The sequence below is a fragment of the Staurois parvus genome, unplaced genomic scaffold (assembly GCF_062004578.1).
Source record: "Staurois parvus isolate SC_StPar_1 unplaced genomic scaffold, SC_StPar_1.0 ptg000292l, whole genome shotgun sequence".
NCBI lineage: Eukaryota > Metazoa > Chordata > Amphibia > Anura > Ranidae > Staurois > Staurois parvus.
Window position 1 is genome coordinate 3,113,434 of NW_028318088.1, and position 17,137 is coordinate 3,130,570.

Sequence of the window (17,137 nt, forward strand, 5' to 3'; positions counted from 1 at the left end):
TTTCTAGCAAAAAAATGCTGATTTGTGAGAAATATCAAAATTGGTGCAGACAGCAAGTAGTTAAAAAAATATAATTTTAGGTATCGTAATTTGTTGCATTTTACATGGGCATGCAAAATTTTAAATATTAGCATGTTTGGTATCTCTTTACTCAGCCCAACCTCATCTTTTATATGTTACAAAAATGGGTGTTATATTTTGTTTGTGTGCACTAAAATGCATTTAAATTTATTTTTCCAGAAAACTTGCATTTGATAAACGTCTGTGCAAATATTGTGGGACATCAAAATTGCAACAACCCCCATTTTATTGTCCAGGGTCTCTGCTTTCAGAAAATATATCATGATTGGGAGTTCTAAGTAATTTCCTAGCAAAAAAAAAGCTGATTTGTGAGAAATGTCAAAATTGATGCAGACAGCAAGTGGTTAAAAAAAATAAAACAGTAGATGAAACAGTAAACATAAAGGTATTTTAACAATGTATTTGGCTATTTGACTTGAGTTGAGGTCCCACTATAGGAAGATACTTTGTATAAAACAGGATACCTCTACTGACATATAACCTGCCTGAGCATGTCTTTTAGTTTTTTTGCAGTTTTGAATAACACTGTAAAATTTGCATGCACGATAATCAGCAGAATTTACACTATAAATATGCAGTGTTTCTATCTGCAGTATTATGTTTGTTGTTAGCTAAGCACAATTGCAGAAGAGCAGGTGTGGATTCAGCAAGCTCCATGAGTCACCTTCACCAGGTAAAGCTTTTTAATTTTTTTTCTGAATGGTTCCAAGTGATAAGTTCTCTTTGGCTCTCATTATCACAATTAAAGGGGGTTAAAATGTACAGTGCAAAGCACACGAAGATGGCAGTCAAACATGCACGCACAATCTGATCACTGATAGAGCTTTTCACTTCATGCTCCACGGGAGATGAGAAGAAATCTCCTTAAAGTGGTTCTAATGCTCTCCCTGAATTAAGGTAAAAAATGTCCAAGTATTTGTACCACTCCCTCACCTCCCTAAATCCTTAGCTCTCTCAAATCCAGTGCTGTGTCTGAGTGCAGCAGCCCTGGTCTCTCTTCCTCTCCTCAGAGAAGTCCGTGAGAGCAACGGGACCCAATAGCTGCTACTGTCAATCAAATCCTGTGAGTAGGAAGTGGAAGTGGGGCTGAGTTGTGATGTGGCTGTCTATGGACTCACACAGCCCGGCTTGGGAGCGAGCCCACAGTTGCACCACCATAGGAAGCACGTGGCACACCAAGAATAGGAGGAGCCAAATGTGTTGACAGGGGACCCCCAGAAGAGGCGGTTCAGGGCCACTCTGTGCAATACCATTGTAAGTATGACCTGTTTTGTATTTTGGGGGAAAAAAAGCTTTACAACCTCTTTAAAGTGAGGGGTAACCTCAACTTTGACAACTTTCACTGGAGCAGGAACTCAGCCCAATTCTTTTCTGGTAACAGTTTAAATATTTATCTTCGCTTCAAAACAGCGAAGTCATCAAAAAAGTGAGGGCATATACACCTAATCAAGTCACAAAAAGCAATATAAACCTAATACTTTCATGCTCCATCCAAAACTGGAAAAAAAAACGTTTTGGTTAGAGTTCCCTAATAAGGCAAACCTAGGCCGGATAATGAATAGCAATTGGCTGCTAAAAGCCTATTGGTTCTTTCCTGAGAAACCTTATCCAGGAGATGCTTGTCAAGGTGCCTATAGGCATACATTGTTTTGGACTTATTCTGCAAAAAATAAAATGATCTTGGTCTCTTCCATCCAACATTTGGTGTGGTGCTCCTTTCTGCATTTCTAGAGAAATCATTTGTCACCCGATGCAAAAGCAATAAGCCAGATCGTGCAAACCTGATTTTATATCTGTAGGCAGTTTAAATCAGAAATCTGATGAACACTGTACAGTGCAGTTGGACTCTGAGCCAGTTTTAAAACTAAACTAAATCAGTTTATATCTAATTTAAAGAATAAGTTTAATATTTTTGCACCACCTTTCTCTCTACGAGGATTGTCTGGGAAAATTATGAGTAAGTGTCATTCAATGCAGTAGTACTCTAAGCCTAGGCTGCACAGTGATACTGCCCCAGAGGGTGAGTTCCTGACAGCCTGGGCTCAGAGGAAGAGAGCTGAATGATGATGGCCATTTTTCAACCAGAAAGACTGAGAACTTCTAGTGTTAGAAAAATACTATGGGGGCTGGCTCCGGACTGCAGGTGACTATTGCAACATAAGTTGCTTTATGTTATGTTGTAATGGGCTTTTATTTTTATTGGAGTTCTTCTTTAAGTGAATGTAAATGTGTTACTTTTTATAAGTGGCTTTATGCTTGTTCATCATTATTTCTGCATAATAAAGTCTTTATTATGAGGGTGGAGCAGCTATTGTAAATAGCACCTCTGTATTCTCCTATGTTAGTGACCTGATTGGCAAACCTCTGTCCTGGTATTCGTAAAGCCTCACAAGACACAGAAGAATTTGATTCCTTGGACCTTATGAATGGGACAGAATAATATTGATAGAACTTGCAAGTATATTTTAAGAAACATGTTCCAAACAGATAACAATCACCTAAAATTAATCTAATTATTTCAGTCTGGAAGATAAAATAGCTATTGATGTAAACTGAAAGGAATGAAAACTATTTAGGACACTGTCAGTTATACTCTGGCTAAAGAAACAGGTATTATGAAAAACGCCTAATGCAAAGGACCTTTTTTTTTTAAAGATAAGAGTACTTTTTGTGTCTTGTATCCTTTTTTTACCTTTCTCTTTCTCTCAAATCTCTAAAAATACAAGATCCCATTATTTTAACTTAGCAGGACCCATAAACTGAATGCCAAATTTCATAGCCAACTCAGCATCGCACAGCCTCTAGCTGAAAAAAAGCATCCAAGTTGTACCTGCACATACGTAGCATAATTAAATATATATAAACCTGCACTTATGAAAATTGTAGTAAATAATCAATAATCAAAATAGAGTTTAAACATATAGCAACTGAACACAAAAACACCGATACCAGGCAATAAACAATATATACATAAAGTGCAGTGCTTAATAAAATGACAAATAATTTGTGAAAAAAACTGTGAAAAATGTGTCATAAAAAATAGTCAATCCAAAAATAAAGAAAAATTCCCCAGAGGCTGTGATGAAACAAAGGAAATCCAAGGACAGTTGTTGTGTCATCAATCACTCATATGAAAGGCTTACCAGAAAGGCATGACCCCCTCTTAAGAGTGGTCAATCGCGCTTTGTTATAAACAACCCAGAAAGCCGGACAATCGGATCCTCCTCCAGATCACCAAGAGAGCAAGTAAAGACTTTCCAAACAATGGACCTTAATTAGGGTAGCTAACCACTCAGGATAAAGTTCAGACTCGTGGTAGGAAACATGTAAAAAAAAAGAGTGCTCCACATAGTGTAAAAACATTAAGACAACATTTATTTAAAGCATGGTTGCCCTCACATGAAAGCAAACATCAGTAGGCATTGATAGGCAAAAAATCCAAATTTTCCACTTTACAAAATGGCCACCGACTGGTCGTGCATGCACAGTAGCGTGTGTACGTGGCTCCACTGTACGCATTTCGTCACAGGTAACGTCATCAGGGGCACATACGTAGCATAGCCTTTCTTCACTTCACTGGTATCTACAGCTTAAAGTGGTTGTAAACCCTCACATACAGTCATGGCCGAAATTGTTGGCACCCTTGATATTTTTCCTGAAAATCAAGTATTTCACACAAAAAAGGTATTGCATTAACACATGTTTTGCTATACACATGTTTATTCCCTTTGTATGTATTGGAACAAATATAAAACAGAGGCAGAAAAGCAAATATGACATAATGTCACACAAAACCCCAAAAATGGGCTGGACAAAAGTATTGGCACCCTTAACTTAATATTTGGTTGCACACCCTTTGGAAAACATAACTGAAATCAGTCGCTTCCTATAACCATCAATAAGCTTCTGACACCTCTCACCCGGAATTTTGGACCACTCTTCCTTTGCAAACAGCTCCAGGTCTCTCTTATTGGAAGGACACCTTTTCCCAACAGCAATTTTAAGATCTCTCCACAGGTGTTCAATGGGATTTAGATCTGGGCTCATTGCTGGCCACTTCAGAACTCTCCAGCGCTTCTTTGCCATCCATTTCTGAGTGCTTTTTGACGTATGTTTGGGGTCATTGTCCTGCTGGAAGACCCAGGATCTTGGACGCAAACCCAGCTTTCTGACACTGGGCCCTACAGTGCGACCCAAAATCCTTTGGTAATCCTCAGATTTCATGATGCCTTGCACACAGTCAAGGCACCCAGTGCCAGAGGCAGCAAAACAACCCCAAAACATCATTGAACCTCCACCATATTTTACCGTAGGTACTGTGTTTTGTTCTTTGTAGGCCTCATTCCGTTTTCGGTAAACAGTAGAATGATGTGCTTTACCGAAAAGCTCTATCTTGGTCTCATCTGTCCACAAGACGTTTTCCCAGAAGGCTTTTGGCTTACTCAAGTACATTTTGGCAAACTGTAGTCTTGCTTTTTTATGTCTCTGTGTCAGCAGTGGGGTCCTCCTGGGTCTCCTGCCATAGCGTTTCATTTCATTTAAATGTCGACGGATAGTTCGCGCTGACACTGATGCTCCCTGAGCCTGCAGGACAGCTTGAATGTCTTTGGAACATGTTTGGGGCTGCTTATCCACCATCCGGACTATTCTGCGTTGCAATCTTTCATCAATTTTCCTCATCCGTCCACGACCAGGGAGATTAGCTACAGTGCCATGGGTTGCAAACTTCTTGATAATGTTGCGCACTGTGGACAAAGGCAAATCTAGTTCTCTGGAGATGGACTTGTAACCTTGAGATTGTTGATATTTTGCCACAATTTTGGTTCTCAGGTCCTCAGACAGTTCTCGTCTCCTCTTTCTGTTGTCCATGCTTAGTGTGGCACAGACAGACACACAATGCAAAGGTTAAGTGAACGTCTCTCCTTTTTATCTGCTTTCAGGTGTGATTTCTATATTGCCCACACCTGTTACTTGCCCCAGGTGAGTTTACAGGAGCATCACATGCTTGTAACATTCTTATTTATCCGCAGTTGTGAAAGGGTGCCAATACTTTTGTCCAGCCCATTTTTGGAGGTTTGTGTGACATTATGTCGAATTTGCTTTCTTTCCTCCCTTTTTTTGTTTTGTCCCAATACACACAAAGGGAATAAACATGTGTATAGCAAAACATGTGTTAATGCAATACGTTTCGTGAGAAATACATGATTTCCTGGAGAAATATCAAGGGTGCCAACAATTTCGGCCATGACTGTATACCCAGTGAAGTGACATGTGATACATAGAGATGAAACAAATCCTCCTACATAAGATGTTCCTTTTTATCTACAGCCATCTACCCTCTACATCCATTTAAAGTGCAGAATTTACACAGGATCTCTCAGCTCTGAAAAGCAGGGTGCAGGGAGCTGAAGTTACATCAGTGAGGAGAGCTCTGAGAGATGATTGGAGGGAAGAGACACACCCCCCCTTCACACAGCACACAGGAACAGAGCTGAGGCTGTCAATCACAGATTGTGCCCTCCCCATCGCCATTTTTCTCTTGATGTCAGAAGAAAACTAATCAAAAGCAACTCATGATTATAACAGAGGAATGAGGCATCAGACAGAATTGACACTTAGTACTCTGGATGGAGATAAGCACACACTATAGAGTGATATTCTTTGTTCATATTTCAGGTCTGAGATTTACAACCACTTGCAGCTTCTCGCCGTGTGGGCCTTAACGCTGAAATAATATAAATGTGAAAAGTCCTGCACCAAAGATTTTTATTTCTTTCAGGTACTTATATAGTGCCATCAATTTACGCAGCACTTTACATATATATTGTGCATTCACATCAGTCCCTAACCCTCAAGGGGTGTACAATCTAAGGTCCCTAACTTACATCCATACCATACACATACAATTTAGACAGGATCCAATTAACCTACCAGCATGTCTTTGGAGTGTGGGAGGAAACCAGAGTACCTGGAGGAAACCCACGCAGGCACAGGAAGAACATGCAAACTCCAGGCAGGTGGTGCTGTGGTTGGGATTTGAACCAACGACCCTAGTGCTGCCAGGTGGAAGTGCTAACCATTTAGCCACTGTGCTGCCCCATATAATAATAAATAATTATGCAGCTACAGTCACTAAACTCACCGTGGAGTGTGCAAAGAAACAAATATGTGCATGACCATGCTCAATATCTAGATAGCTTAAGACTTGAGATTTTGAGGGCGGTCATACAGATATTTTTTTCCTAACGCTGAGAGGTCGCATATATTTGCACCAGAATGTACACAGAACTGTGCTGAGAGCGTGCGCACTGCGCATTCCTGGAGCAGTTACTGGTGGCTAATAGAAAACTACGGATCTCTACTTGCGAAACCTCCTAAAGGGTCAGAAGGCACCGGCGTTAAGGGGTTAAGAGCTGCAGGGTTATATTAGTCACATGGCTGCCAGTGGTGGAACTAAAGGATAAGGATCTAGCACACCTGGGAGGGTGAACAATGGTGAACATGCCAGTGGCAGGTGTCACTTTGCAAGAGAGTAAAGATCGGATTCACCAGTAGCAGTACTGGTAAGTATCACTAAGTTAAGACTGAGTGAACTTTTACTTTTTATATTTATTATTTAATATAGGTATTTATATAGCGCTGACAATTTATGCAGTGCTTTACATACATGTTGTACATTCACATCAGTCCCTGCCCTCAAGGAGCTTACAATCTAAGGTCCCTAACTTACATACATACATACATACACATATTAGGGCCAGTTTATACAGGATCCAATGAACTTCTCAGTACACCTTTGGAGTGTGGGAGGAAACTGAATTTCCTGGAGGAAACCCTCCCAGGGTTGAACTAGATGGACTTTTGTCTCTTTTTCAACCAGACTACCTAAGTATGTAACTATGTAACATGCAAACTCCATCCAGGTAGTGCTGTGGTCGGGATTCAAAGCAACAACTCTAGTACTTAAATTATCCAATCATGTAAAAAGCACATTTTTAATCAAGTTTATTTAATTCATCTGCACATAACTGGGTATTCAAAGTGAGCACAGCTACAGTCTATTAAGTGAAGATTAGTAAATCAGCCTCCATGTCTCTTTCATGTGGAAGTTCTGTTAATAACAATGGAGGCAACTTTGCATTTATTGTAAACGCTATTAAAGCCCCATCCTAGGCAAAAATGATTTTTTGCTCACACCTCCCTTTCACCCCCTCTAGCCCATCTTGACAGGCGTTTCCCTTTACCTGGTAAAGGTAGCTATACTACTCCTGTCCATGTCCTGTCTAGGTCACATGCTGCTATTGGTGGGTATGATTGCTAATTCAGCGCTGCATTGGTGCCCCAAAACCATCAGTTACCTCCCATCCTCCTTAGAGGACCTTGTCTCTGGCCATCCAGTAGTAAATGTCTACGTCACACACCTGAAGAAGGACCCTTCCGTAAAGTAAAGCAAACAAAGGAGGAGATCCTTACTTCAGGTGCTAAAGAAGGACAGATGTGAATGAGGGACAGTTCCTCCAAAATGCGTGACAGTTGAGAGGTATGCATCAGGTTTACTGTTTTCATATTACATTGTAGTTTATTATCACTGGCAACTGTTTGCAGTTTGATGATGAAAGAGGGGAAAATGAACTCTGAACATTGGTGGACTCAATGGATCATAGGGCAATATTAAGTGCTGGAGTTTTCCCCATAAGGAAAATATATTTCTCTTGTGTTTTCCCTTTCTGTAGAATCACTGGAAATACAACATCTTCCTATCTGAACTCAGGAGGTCTTCTTAACTGAATTTTGCACGTTACCCCATTTTTAAACGTCTTAGAATTTGCGAGCAACAAAAATGTAAGCTTCACCCTCAGAACACATTCCCTTGGACTACAGACACTGTTTTCTATTAGAAATCATATGAACTTGGATTTCCAGTCTGCTGTTTGAATGGAGTGTACATGACTGGGTATTTGTTATGTTGACAGCATTGCACAGTTTTAGGAAACATTCCAGTAAGGAAAACTCATTTCTTCACATATTTGGTAAGCACTGGCCAAACAAATTAAAAAGTAACATAAATAGAACTGCCATGCACTATATAAACATATTTTTGTGGTCAGTAGTCCTCATTATTTCACTACTTCTTGTGGTAAGAATGTTAGGTTCACAAAAGAAAAAAAGAGAAAAAATACCCCATGGAATTGTTGCCCCATCACTAATTTGTTTTAAAATGAATTATATTCCCAATAGAAGGCTTTGATGATTGTTAAAGTGGAACTAAAGCCATCAATTTAACTGTTTACCAAAACTGTTACATTCAAGGTATGTCATGAATTATAACTGTCGGAGTTGCTTGTGCTTTCAACAAAACTGTCAAGCCAATAGATGACTGGTGTCACAACTGATCTCATATGCAGCACAATGGAAGCTGCAGATCAAACGTTGCACTATTTTTCCCTTGTCACCTTTTTTCCCTGTAGCTTTTTATGACGTAATGTTGCCCACTTTGTATGTGGAAAGTGGTTAGTAAACCGTAAGTTGATTGTGTAAGATACTACTGGTTGGCTGCTAGTGACTAAAGCATGTTTTGTCTGTTAATGGTTAACAGCACTTATGAAAGTCTGTTTCATAAATAACCACTTCAATACTGGGAACTTTCACCCCCTTCGTGCTCAGGCTAGTTTTCAGTTTTCAGTGCTCTCACACTTTGAATGACAATTACTCATGCAGCACTGTACCCAAATAAAATTTTTATAATTGTTTTGGAGACAGATAGATCTTTCTACTTGTAGTTTTTATTAATCACTAGGTTTTTCAATATTTTGCTATATACATAAAAAAATACTGAAAATATTGAAAAAAAAATGTTTTTCTTAGTTTCTGTTACAAAATTTTGCAAATAAATAATCTTTCTTCATAAATTTAGGCCAACACGTATTCTGCTACATTTCTTTGGTAAAAAAAAAGCAGTGAATATTATTTAGTCTGTGTGAAAGTTATATAGTCTACAATCTGTGGTATACACAGTATATTTGAAAATTGATCACACCTGATGTCCTGACTGCCTGTCTCATTTCTTGTGGCCCTAACATGCCATGCCAGTACAAATTCCCCCCAAAATAACTCCCTTTTGGAAAGTAGACACCCCAAGATATTTAGTGGCATGATGAGTTTTTTGAAGTTGTAATTTTTTGTCACAATTTTCTGAAAATGAAGGAAATAAATTAACAATTTTTCACAATTTGTTTACATACTGTCAGCAGAGCAGTACAGCATTACCATGTGACAGGTGTGGTGGTGATCAGGGACACTGACTGGTGACAGTATGTACAAAAATATATATATATATATATACAGTATATGTATATTTAAAAAAAAATGTTAACTTTTATTCCTTTTTTTTTTTAAGGTGATGCACACGGGTTAAAATGCCAATTAGAGGTTAATGTCCCACATATCTGACTTTTTAAATTGCAATTAGTGTCAGTGTATAAATAGTCAATGAGTTTGTTAGCTCTTACGTGGCAGCACTGACTGGGCTAGATACTGAGCCATGGGGATCAGAAAAGAACTGTCAAAAACCCTGCGTAACAAGGTAATGGAACTTTATAAAGATGGAAAAGGACATATAAAGATGTCCAAAGCCTTGAATATGCCAATCAGTACTGTTAAATCACCTATTAAGAAGTGGAAAGTTTGGGGATTTCTTGATACCAAGCCAAGGTCAGGTAGACCAAGAAAGATTGCAGCCACAACTGCCAGAAGAATTGTTCGGGATACAAAGGGAAACCCATAGGTAACCACAAGAAAAATACAGGCTGCTCTGGAAAAAGACAGTGTGGTTATTTTGAAGGAGCACAATATGATTACACTTGAAGAAAATGAGCTGCATGGTCGAGGTGGCAGAAAGAAGCCTTTACTGCATCAATGACACAAGAAGGCCTGGTTAGACATGTCAAGGTATTGTCAGGCATATTTTAACTGGGATTTTTTGTGGCATTGGTACAGTAAAAGCTTCTTTCTGGCACTTCGACCAAACAGCTCATTTTTGTTCAAGTATCACCGTATTGTACTTCTTAAAAACAATCACACCATCTTTTTCCAGAGCAGCCTGTATTTCTTTTGAGGTTGCCTGTGGGTTTTTCTTTGAATCCCAGACAATTCTTCTGTGAGTTCTGGCTGCAATATTTCTTGGTCTATCTGACCTTGGCTTGGTATCAAGAGATCCCTGAACTTACCACTTCTTAATAGGTGATTTAACAGTACTGATTGGCATATTTAGGGCTTTGGAAATCTTTATATGTCCTTTTCCATCTTTATAAAGTTGCATTACCTTGTTACGCAGGACTTTTGACAGCTCTTTTCTGATCCCCATGGCTCAGTATCTAGCCTAGTCAGTGCCATGTAAGAGCTAACAAACTCATTGACTATTTATACACTGACACTAATTGCAATTTAAAAAGCCACAGATGTGGACATTAACCTCTAATTGGCATTTTAACCCATGTGTGTCACCTTGTGTGTCTGTACCAAGGCCAAACATTCCAGGGTATGTAAACTTTTGATCCGGGCCAGCTGGGTGATTTCTGTTATCATTATGATTTAAAAGGGAGCCAACCAACTATTTGATAATAAATGGCTTTATATGATCATCGTCCTTCAATAAAAGAGCTTTTTTTTGGCATGATCAGTCATATTTTCAATATCAATGCCAAAATTTCACTATTTCTGCCAGGGTATGTAAACTTTTGAGTACAACTGTAGGTCGGGAGGGAGGAGGTTATGGCCAAAGGTTTTCCCACAACCTTCATCATGTGTTTATTTTATTATTTGGGTATATTATTATAAAATGAGGTAGAGAAGATACAGTCAATATATCAAAAGTTTGCAATGCCTTATCTTTATCTCATAGGAAAATGTATTAACAATTAATCTTCCTCATAGGCTTGAATGGGTGGAAAATAATTGCACACTAGATCCTCATTCATGGGCTGCATTTTTTTTTTTAATTTTTAGTGTACCCCTGAGAGACTATCTCTCTATGGCCTTCTAATGATCTCCTGTAGCAGCTAGAGATTTATTTTATTCTTCGAATATTTCTGAAATTAAAGGGAATGTAGAGGGATTTGTATTTCCTATTTGTATTTTGCAGTAATACTAGTGTCCTTCAACCCATTTCCTCTGTTCCCAAAAAGTAAAGGACCCATCCCTGGGGCAAGGTCATTATGCAACCTGCAAGTTCTATTGCACTTAAGTGTGCTCACATGCGATTACATGAGTGCCATTCAATGAAGGTGTAAGGACCCCCCACTGCTGCCCCCCCCCCCCCCCGAGAAGATCAGGAATGGGCTCATGACATCCCCAGGCTAACCAGAAAAAATTTATCAATACAGGATTTCTTTTTTTATGGGGGGGGGGGGGTCTGAGGGAGAAAGTACATATGAAGGATGTTATACTGTCATATGCAGCCAATAGGCTATATATCCTTTAGGCTGCTTTTTACATGTTTCCTAGTTTTTCCCTACCTTTTCCCTCCCTTTGAAGATGCCCCTTTACCCTGCTCAAAGGCTGAGTCAGAGTAGTGAACCATCCCCTATTCTCCAGATCATTTCACCTACATCAGAGGTTTCATTTAGAGACAGCTGGTCTGAAAGTAAACTGTTTCTGCTGATCTCTATTTAGCAAATCCCAAAGTGCCCTGGAAATCTTGGTTAAAAATAGAATTGTTGTTTATACGCATGATGGTATATATTTTTGATATAAAAAAATTATAGTCAAAATTGAAATTGTTTATACCACAAAAGCTGCGCACAACAACATAAGTCCAGTCAAAACATCTATTCAATGTACTAGGTATTACTGCCTTACAAAAGAACTTGCCTCAGAGACTTTAAACGTCACTCTCTCAATCAACATGGACTGTTTTTAATCCTTATGCTGATAGCATTCATAAATAGATAGGAAAGTATATCATGTTTACTTGTTTTAAACTTTTTTTTACATTTCTTCAGTTATTTCCTGGTTTCAATGCCTAGGCAAATTATGCCATACATCCCAGGAGTCTTCAGGAAGGGAGGGAGGGTTCTCAGCTCAGCCTATGCCTGAGCTAATGGCAGATGGATTCCAGGAAGTAAATGATGCATGGATCATCTGGCCTTACTTAAGATGGCCATGGCCAGAAATGCCTGGGGATGTTTTTCCAAATGATTTATCAGCCAAATAAAGCATGTAGACATGGATGGATGGGCAAGTTTGCTTTGAATATTAAAAATGAATGAAATAACATTTTAGGCTTCTGTTGCTCAGATGCAGTGCAGTTCCATTTTAAGGATTCAAAGTAGGTAGGCGCTACGTATAAATAAAAATACAAATAGGTGAAAATGTGCAATTATTGGGAGACTAGTATCACTACATGCTCCAAAATAGAACCATTAAAGTTTAAGTGGGTATCTCAAAGTGTAAACTATATTCCCATAATTTATACATATATAAACAAAATAAAAATAGAACAAGTAAAAGTCCACAGGTAAAGTGACAGTCCTTTCAACTTCTTAAAACCGTGACCCGAACCAAAAATGAAGAAAGTGACTTTTTGGTTCAGGTCACAGTTTTAAGAAGTTGAAAAGACTGTCGCTTTACCTGTGGACTTTTACTTGTTCTACTTGTTTTTTTGGTTTATATGGTTTATGTACCGTATGTATAAATTATGGGAATATAGTTTACACTTTGAGATACCCGCTTAGACTTTAATGGTTCTATTTTGGGGCATGTAGTGACACTAGTCCCCCAATAATTGCACATTTTCACCTATTTGTATTTTTATTTCTATGTAGCACCTACCTACTTATATCACACATTGACACCAACGTGGGCATCCACTAAATTAGGGGCAGCTTCATACTTTACATTTTTTTTTTGTCACAGTTGGCGTCTTAAATAATTATTTTTCACATTTTAAGGATTGCTGAGATAGATAAGGGAAGAAGTATAGTTCATCTATGGACATTGCCGTCTTAATGCCACCTCAAGTGTTGTAGGCAAATTCCTCTGGTAGCCTGCAGGGGCATGAGCGTACAGTATGCCAAGCTCCCACCTGAACCTGTCCACTGTGTGCGGTCCATTCAATTTGAATGGCACCCCAATGCACCAAGGCAACATAATTGCAATGCATGATAGTGTACTTTAGTATGTTGAGTTACAAAATGTAGGTCCTCTCTGATTTTTACCATTTACACCAATGCAGCAAAGCAAAGTATATGTAATGTTTTGGTGCACTGGCATCCCATCCTCTTCTAAGGGTTTCCTTAATGCAATGCATGGTAATGCAGGTGATAACATGGGTTAATGCTCTGCAAAAAGTGTAAATGGGCCCTAAAAATGATGTTTAATGAAAGTTCACTAGGTTTAGTGAACAAGGTTATGCTTGGTTCACACTGAACCCTTAATCATATGCAAGGGAAATAAAAAGCAAAAACAAAATAGTTTTTTGGACATCAGCGGATAATTAGCATACGTATCATATCCAGGGGCGGACTGACCATTTGCAAACTCGGGCACTGCCCGAGGGCCCGGGGTCAGTAGGGGGCCCCATGAGATGCCCCTGGTACCTTTTTCATAGTTTTTTTTGAGTTTGGGCAAGGACACAGGGGCCACATGATGCCCTATTGCCTGTGGGCCCCATGAGTTGTCAGTCCACCCCTGATCATATCTTCACCTTGTTCAGTAAACTTAGTGAATATTCACAGAGTGAAACTTCTCCACTACTTTAGTAAATCAACGTCATTGTCTCTTTGCACACAGCATACAAGAGTTAAAATAAAAAGTTAGATGACTCAAAAAAAAAGCATTGACACAGCTTGATGAGCTATTAACTCATTTCGACACATGAATCCAAACTTACAAAATCTGACTTGTCTCCATGCTTGCTTGCATGCACATGGCCTTGGCTTGTGACAGAGGCCCTTTGGTTTGTTATATTAAGGTCTTGCTTTTCAGTAGGCGCAAAGGTGAAAATTATTTTTATAGTTAATTTTATCGGATGAGTCATATTAATTGCTGTATTTGGCCGATCATTTCATGAATCAGGCACACATTAACAGCTGTGTGTCACTATCTACATATTGCTAGAAATTATACTTTCACAAGCCAAGTGCTGCATAATCCAGCCTGAATTCAGCTGGATGGATTTTCCTTTGACCTGCACTAATAACATTCAGACTGTTTTATATATTGCTTCTATGGCGCCATGAATTGCTGGTCCATCTTATCATTAGATTGCATTCTGTGCTCATTTATTTTTCATGAACAAATATCAGGAATTTCAACATATTTAGTACATTACAGAGTAGAGGTTAGCAGAGGTATGATTTATGAAGTAGTTAAGCTAACAGAGGTGAAGATCAATTTGAATGCTGACAAATTGCCTCTACTGTTCAAACATCTCTTTAAAATAATTAAAGCCCAAGTGAATCTGTTTTAATAGAAGGGAACACTTAAACTGGTTAAAAAGTAAACCATGTATCAGTGTTTTTTCCTTTACAATGTATTAGTGCTTTAATCATATATCAAGCTGCTCTTTGCTGCCAGTGCAGAATATCTGGATTGCTGCTGTAACCCAAATCGCAGGAATTTGAATTTCCAGAGGTCTGACATGGCCTCTGTACATGGCGGGTGTCATACCACTGTGCTTTGTGTAGGAGAAGCATTTTGGATCTCCAGCATGTTGCTGGCACAGGGCTATTTGACATAGGGCTAAGCAACGAAGCAAAAAAAAAAAAAGATAGAATAAGTGACTGTCAGTGCAGTCTCCTCTCAAATGTGCAACATGTCATGATATTAACCTAATAAATGTTAAAACCACCTGAAAAATATAATATGTGCATAAAGGTGTATAAAATTTATTACACCCCAAGTTGCTGCTAAACACCATTGGGCATTTTCCCTCCACCCCTCAGGTGAAGCTATATGTATAATTATATAGCTCAATAATACCACAATGCAACAACTCAAAAAAAAGAAAAAAGTACAAACATTGCAAAACTAAAGTCGATGTAATTTCAGTGTTTCCAACCACCGGAGAAATCCGACTATCCTTAATATTTACATATCAAATCACCCGTGTGTAGCATGCAAGTCACCTCCCAAGAGCTGTATATGCTCACGTCTGAATATTGACCTCAATCTGAAATAAAGGTCACCAGGCTCGGACTGGCCATAGGACTCACCAGGCATTTGCCTGGTGGGCTGGGGCCGCATGTCCTCGGAAGAGCGGCCTAGGATGACCGGGCTGCACAGCGGGAGGTAAGTGGCGACCGTGGTCTGGACAGGGTTAACACAGACCATGGCCGCCACTTGCTTCCCGCTATGAGGCCATGCCTACAGCAGGGCTGGTTCTGGCAAACTACGAGGTGCAGAAGAGAACCTGTTAGCAGGGGACACACCTCCCAGGCCAGCCACTGGAAATACACTGACCATGGCAGGATGTCACCTAACCATAACAGCTGCACAGCGGAGGAAGGTGAGTGTAGTGCAGCCACACATCCTGCTCTGTAGCAGCGGTGTGTGTGTGTGTGTGTGTGTGTGCATGGGGGGGGTGCCTTGGGCTGTTTCTTTGCTGGATTGGGCCACCTCCTTGCTATATGGAGCTGTCTCTTTGATGGATGGGACTGTCTCTGCACTGGATTGGGCTGTCTCTTTGGTATATGGAGCTGTCTCTTTGCTGGATTGGGATGTCTCTTTGGTATATGGAGCTGTCTCTTTGCTGGATTGGGATGTCTCTTTGCTGGATTCAAATGTCTCTTTGCTGGATTGGGCCATCTCTTTGCTATATGGGGCTGTCTCTTTGCTGGACTGGGCTGTCTCTTTGCTGTATTAGGCTGTCTCTTTGCTGGATTGAGCCATCTCTTTATTATATGGAGCCGTCTCTTTGCTGGATTGAGCTGTTTCTTTGCTGGATTGGGCCATCTCCTTGCTATATGGAGCTGTCTCTGCACTGGATCGGGCTGTCTCGTTGCTATATAGACCTGTCTCTTTGTTGGATTGGGATGTCTTTTTGCTGGATTGGGATGTCTCTTTGCTTAATTGGGACATCTCTTTGCTATATGAAGCTGTCTCTTTGCTGGACTGGGCTGTCTCTTTTCTGGATTATGCTGTTTCTTTGCTGGATTGGGCCATCTTTTATCTATATGGAGCTGTCTCATTGCTGGATTGGGCTGTCTCTTTGCTGAATTGGGCCATCTCTTTGCTATATGGAGCTGTCTCTTTGATGAATGGGACTGTCTCTGCACTATATGGAGTTGTCTATTTGCTGGATTGGGCTATCTCTTTGCTATATGGGGATGTCTATTTGCTGGATTGGGTTATATCTTTGCTATGTGGGTATGTCTCTCTGCTGGATTGGCCATCTCTTTGCTATATGAGACTGTCTCTTTGTGGATGGGGCTGTCTCTTTGGTGGATGTGGCTGTCTCTTTGGTGGACTGGGATGTCTCCTTGCTCTATGGGGATGTCTCTTTGCTGGATTGGGTTGTCTCTTTGCTATGTGAGTATGTCTCTCTGCTGGATTGGGATGTCTCTCTGCTGGATTGGGATGTCTCTCTGCTGGATTGGGACATCTATTTGCTATATCGGGCTGTCTCTTTGCTGGACTGGGATGTCTCTTTGCTGGACTGGGATGTCTCTTTTCTAGATGGGGATTTCTCTTTGCTGATTAGGATGTTCCTTTGCTGAATATATGAGGATGTCTCTTTACCAAAGGTAGAACTGTGCAGGGGAGGCAGAGAGTAAATGGGGGCACTCTGATTAGAGCGAAAAAGGTAGTATAACTGCAAAGGGCACTGTGATGGGGGGGGGGTTTGTGATTCTGTGATTGCTAGGGGTACTGTAATGTAAGGGGGACTGCACTGTAAAGGGGCACTGTAATCAAAACAGTGCCCCTTTACACTGCAGTCCCCTTTTATATCACAGTGCTCCTTTACATCACATTGCAGAGGACCCAGACTCCGAGATCATCCCATCACCAACTGCCCCCACGAACGCACACCCACCATCCCATTCCACCCCCACCCCCC

General features: G+C 40.1%; 1 long non-coding RNA gene across 1 annotated transcript in view; it reads left to right on the forward strand.

Annotated features, from left to right (window-relative positions):
* Window positions 1-701: 701 nt before the first annotated feature.
* The window catches only part of LOC149458173 (uncharacterized), a 94,984-nt gene continuing 78,548 nt past the window's right edge, over window positions 702-17,137 (forward strand). The window contains exon 1 of the long non-coding RNA XR_016313491.1: window positions 702-754. This is a non-coding gene — a long non-coding RNA (uncharacterized LOC149458173). The remainder of the gene's footprint in view (window positions 755-17,137) is intronic.